This window comes from Sorex araneus, chromosome 11 (genome assembly GCF_027595985.1).
Source record: "Sorex araneus isolate mSorAra2 chromosome 11, mSorAra2.pri, whole genome shotgun sequence".
Taxonomy (NCBI): Eukaryota; Metazoa; Chordata; class Mammalia; order Eulipotyphla; family Soricidae; genus Sorex; species Sorex araneus.
In genome coordinates this window covers 38,741,002-38,746,965 of record NC_073312.1, presented here as the reverse complement: position 1 = coordinate 38,746,965, position 5,964 = coordinate 38,741,002, and the positions used below count along the sequence as shown (strand labels likewise).

General features: G+C 40.6%; 1 pseudogene; it reads right to left on the bottom strand.

Moving 5' to 3' along the window:
- Positions 1 to 4,683: 4,683 nt before the first annotated feature.
- On the bottom strand, positions 4,684 to 4,790 carry LOC129399529 (U2 spliceosomal RNA; annotated as a pseudogene).
- Between the last annotated feature and the right edge of the window lie 1,174 nt (positions 4,791 to 5,964).

The following is a 5,964-nucleotide window of genomic DNA, read 5'->3' as shown; positions in this document are numbered from 1 at the left end:
ATGATGTTTAATTCCTCTTTCTGATGAAACTAACTAGAATGGATTTTGTTGTCTTCTAGTGAGAACTCTGTCCAACACAGGTGGGGAGCCCTGGGCATGAAGAGTTAGTGATATGAAAATACTTCAAAAATATTATCCCCTTTCAACATGTTCTCTGAAGGAATGCCAAGTGAATTTACAAGCATCTTGCTGAAAATTGTGAGGAAGAGATAGCAAAAGTTTCTAGAGTGGTTGGAAATTCTAGAGTGGTAAATGGAAATTAATTATAAACTTCCTATTACAAATTTATGATGTGTAAGAGGCCAATGCTTTTGTCTTTATTTAGTATTCAGCTTCTATTTTATTGTACTGAAGGTAAAAAATGCATGTATGTATGTTAAAGTGCTTTATCAGTTCAGTTATGACCTCAAGCCCCAACCCCATTTTTCTCTAAAACTTCTCAACAATGGGTTCCCCTACCCCTGAAGTTTCAACGCAAATCACCATTAAGTTGGGCACATATATATATATTTTTGTTTTTTGGGTCACACCTGGCAATGCACAGGGGTTACTCCTGGCTCATGCACTCAGGAACTACTCCTGGCAGTGCTCAGGGGACCATATGGGATGCTGGGAATCGAACACAGGTCAGTTGCGTGCAAGGCAAACGCCCTACCCACTGTGCTGTCACTCCAGCCCCGGGCACATATTTCCTAGCCATACATTTTCAGGATGATGCACCCATCAATTAATTATAGCCTCCTGGTCATAGCCATAATCTTGAATAACCAGAAGATATAAAGTGTTTTTCCATAGTTCTTGATCCTTGTTTCCCTTATTCCTTTGACAGATACTTTACTCCTAAAACTGTGCCTGTTCCTAGTATGTGCTCAGCAAATAAAATTAATTAACTTAAAAGGACATTGAGGTGCCAAAGAGAGAGTTCTAGGGATAAGGCACTTGCCTTGAATGCAGCTAGCCCCAGTTCAAATCCCTGACACCACATATGCTCCTGAGTACCACTAGTATCACTCCTTCACACAGAGCTCAGATTAGCCTCAGAGCACCAATGGGTGTAGTCCAGCCTCCTACCACCCCCCAAAAAATTATTGACAAGTAATCTAGATTCTACCATGTTTTATTAGTGTATAATAAAAATAACAGTAGTTACAGTTCTTTCTTTGCCTTCTATTCCTCGGTTCCCAAGCTAGAGCAGGAACTCTACTGAGTCCCCATGAGTTCTTCAACTCACAGTGGGAAGATTTGGTACAAAGCTTTCCTACCAATCATATCCATGGTTTTGCTGATGTCGTTGAGGCTAAGCTCTGTGTCATGACACTAATCGAGGCTCTGAGTTAGCAAGTATTAAGCCTCTATGTGATGCTGAGTCCTTGCTATTTAATATTTCTGGTCTTCACAGTCTTGATGCTTTTCCTATTCCTAATTGACAAGCAAGGACCCTACACATTAAGAAGCATTGAAGAACTGGCTCTCACTTGCACAAACAGATTTTTATTTCAAAGCCAGTGTTCATTCCCTCACAACATAGTAGGTTGTAAATTGAGATCTTTGTCAAAGTGTCACTGACATCATAAATTACAGCAATCCCCCGCAGGGTGCCGTACTGGTGGATTGGGGGTGGGGGATTGATGACAAGGTTGTAAGAAATGAAATCTGTAGCCAGGTTTAGGGTTAAAGGCAAAGCCAGTAACTCCAGCCCAGCAGGCCTGAGCTCAAGCTACCCCATGGGGGGTAATCCTGAGCAAGACTTCTGGCCTCTCCTGACCTCAGTTACCTCATTTCCAGGCTGGAGAACATGGTGACCAGAGTCCACAGATAGCTCTGCAATGCTGGGAGAATTAACTAAGAAATGATTGGGAAGCACTCGGGCAAATGTAAAGTGCTATATAAATGCTTAATAGTAACAACCACCCTGTCAGGCATCCAGGGTTGCTTTTGAGCCCTGTGGTCCCTGTGTAATGATACTGAACCCTACAAAGTGCTTTACAAATAGTAAATAATTCATTCTCAGGGCACCCCAGGGAAGCGAGAAAGTATTCCTCTTACTTTAGAGGAATTGAGATCCAACATTTGCTGGGGTTGCTCAGCCAGAAGTCCTTGCGAAGCCAAGTTTGGATCGCCATGGCCCTCTGGGTTGGGCTAGACTGGGCCCAGCTGTTCAGGCAGAGAGCAAGCCTGGGCCCTCTGGGGCTCTGGTCAGGCATTTGTCAGGCTCTGGAGCTGAAGGCCGTGGCTTGGAAGAGTAAGAGGTATGGGAAAATAAATATAGCTGGAAGTGGAAAACACACAGGAGCTTCTTATAGTTAAAACTCTTGGCCTTTGAGTAGGTTGGATGCTTCCAGGGCTTCAGGGGCAAAGGGGTAGGTTAATGCAGGCAGCCAAGAAGTGGAGGTTACAAGTACAAGAGTTTAAAAAAGGACACTAACTGTAGTGACCCAGGGACTACCTCATTGCCATAGCTGGTCCTGAGTTCATCAGGTCCTGAAGGATTCTTCCTTATGTGATACTTTTCACCTGACCCTGGTCACTGAGGCAGTGACCATTCTTCAGACAGGATGCTGCATGATCATAAACTGTACATAGGTTTCTTTGCCCCAAGAAGGAAGTACCAAAAGGTCTGCCCACCACCTTTCCAAGAAGCAGGTGTCAGACATGACCTCTCACCATTGGTAATGATGCAGGTGCTTTGCCTCCAAAGTCTTCCAAAGTAGGCCCGGAGTTAATTGAAGATATTAATAACTCCAGCCCCCTGCCGACTCACTGTATGACACAGGAATAATCTCTTAACCCCATTCTCAAAAATAAAATGCAGATAACCATCGCTGTCACATTCTCCCATGTGGAGGCAGATGCCCTGACGAGCTAATGGGTTGGTGAATCATGGCACTCGAAGATCAGGTCACTGGCTGGTGCCAGGACAGCACTTTGTCCTTGTGACCTATGGTTGGTATCTTCAGAATATACAGAATCAGTCCCTGTACAGGATTGGAAAAAATTTGGAAGTCAAGAACTGCAATGAAAAGTCGTTGCACTTGATTTTGATAGTTGTCTCTTAACCTTCAGCAAACCAGGCAGTTAAAAATAAGAGACAGGGCCAGAGCAATAGTACAGTGGGTAGGGCGTTTACATGTGTCCCACCCGGGTTTGATCCCTGGCATCACATATGGTCTTCTGAGCACAACCAGGAATAATTCCTGAGTGCAGAGCTAGGAATAACCCCTTAGCATGGCTGGGTGTGACCCAAAAGGCCAAAGAGGAAAAAAAGAGAGGCAGAGAAATGAGAAGTGTAATTAATAAGCCTGGATTAGCTGAATTTAGACTATGCCTTACAGAAAATATTACTTACCAAACATCCTGGGACATTATTTTTTTTAAAAAAGAAAGACCCATAAACCTAAAATTCAGAAATTATAATGTAATAGTCTAAAACAAACTATAGAAAGAGCTAAAGCTTGTAAAGTTTAAATCAATAAATCAAATTTAACCTCATGAATTTTTCTAAATGGGGAGAGACCTTAATTAGCTAAAGTCATAGAAGTTACATCTTCAGTTAGAGATTCTTGGGGGAAAGTAATTTTAAAAACATTTAATTTCAAAGAATATGAATATGGTCCAAACTGGAAGCAGGAACACGTGTATAATTCTCAGTGTTTTCATTTTGCATACATTATATATGCATATATATCTAAAGAGCATGAGAAGATAACAGAAAAAGAATTGTAAGTAGAAGGGAACAATAGTTAAAAAGCAGAAATTAAATCAGAAAAAAAACCCAAGTAAGCAAAAGTTGGGCCCCATCAAAGAGGATGTAAGTTAGCAAATCCTCCTTAAACTAGAGCTTTGTGGGAAGGTTGGAGAATTAGGTGAAAATTATGGTAAAAATAGAGAAAACTCTAGTAAGTCTAATTGAAATATAAGCAAGACATCAATATTATTTGTTTTTGAGATGAAATAAAACAAATTACAAAGTTTATAATAAACTCATTGAAATTAACTGAAAAAGGGGCTGGAGTGATAGTACAGAGGGTAAGGCTTCTGCCTTGCCCGCAGCCGACCCAGGTTTGATTCCTAGCATCCCATATGGTCCCCTGAGCACCACCAGGAGTAATTTCTGAGTGCAGAGCCAGGAGTAACCCCTGTGCATCGCCAGGTGTGACCCAAATAGCTAAAAAAAATGAGAGAGAAATTAACTGAAAAATGCACATAGATACAGTTGATCATATATTTTAGATAAATTGGATGTGACATGATGCATTTATATAATAGGAATACTACTTAACTATAAAAAGAAATATTTTATAATTCATCGCAATATAGAAGGAGTTCAAGGTCTGATGTGAAATAAAATAAATCAGAAGAAAAGTATTGGATTATCTAATCTGCATGTGTAATATAAGGATATAAAACTGATGAACTAACAATTAAAGGATATAATAAACCCATCAGATATTGACAATAAAAATAAGGCTACCTGAGCAGGAGATGGTGGGAGGTGAGAGAAAATTTGTGAAAATAGGTGGGTTTTATTTGTATGTAAAATAAAATTGCCTTTAAAAAACCTAGAAGTTATAGTGCTGTTGAACTTTTTAAATATTTAAAAATGAATCAATAACAACTCATGACTAAAGGGCCACACGTATGTGTTCCTTTCACATCCCATTTTCCATACTAAACAGACTCTAACTAGGATACAAAAAATCTGTACAGTAGAATACAAACTCTATTCATTTCCTAAAATGAATTTAATCTGATATCTACACTTGATCTTAGCCAAAAGGCCAAGAAGAGATTAAATCTGATATCTAAACTTGATATCGAGAGCACAAAGAGGTAACTGTGAACTAATTTCAAGTTCATGTACAAATAAAAGCAAAAATCAAGTCCTGCTTGATTGACAGGCAATATGTTTCTGACATAGGCCCCCATCCTCAGGAAGACTCTGTCCTCTCTTCAATGTTCTCTGTCACTTGAAAGACTCATAACTTTCCAGCAAGGAACCCCACATTTTCACTCTGTACTGGGAATCTAAAAATTTGGTAGTCAGTTCTGACAAAAATACTAGCAAATCAAATGTGGCATAATAATAAAATAATGTCTGCAACAGGCCAGGGGTGTGGTTCAAGTAACAGAGCACATGGCTTGCATGTGTGAGGCCCTGGGTGTGATCCAAGGCACAGCCTGGTCTCCTGACCACTGCTGAGAGCAGCTCCAAATTCTCAACCTTGGGCTAGAGAGATAGCACACTGGGTAGGGTGTTTGTCTGCACGCAACCAAGTCGGGTTTGATCCCTGGCAACCCACATGATTCCCTGAGCACTGCCAGGAGTCATTCCAGAGTACAGAGCCAGAAATAGCCCCTGAAAACCACTGGGTATGGCCCCAAAACAAAACCCAAACAATAACAAAAAACCTTTATCATAACCTTTATCAAGATGTTTTACCAAAGGAATCCAAGAAGATTAAATATTATAAAATCTACTAATATGCCTTTAATACATATTATAAAATGATGATGTTATCTATACTAAAATATATTTGATGAAACCAAAATACAAAGTTGACTATCTTGTAATTTAAAAAAACTGTATGATGTAAGGCTGGATAGATAATTCAATGGGCTGATACATATATACTCTACATGCAGATCTGGGTCTCAATTCCTGAGACCACATGGTTACCTGAGCTCCACAGAGAGTGATCCCCAGGAATCACTACAGAGTTGGGTGTAGACTCTGAGCACTGCGAGGAGCGACCCCCAAATAAACAAACAGAAAACAAGTGAATTATGTATTCTTTACTGATAAAATCTAACCCTATGGGGGGCTGGAGCAATAGCACAGCGGGTAGGGCATTTGCCTTGCACGCAGCTGACCCAGGTTTGATTCCCAGCATCCAATATGGTCCCCTGAGCACTGCCAGGAGTAGTTCCTGAGTGCAGAGCCAGGAGTAACCCCTGTGCAATGAC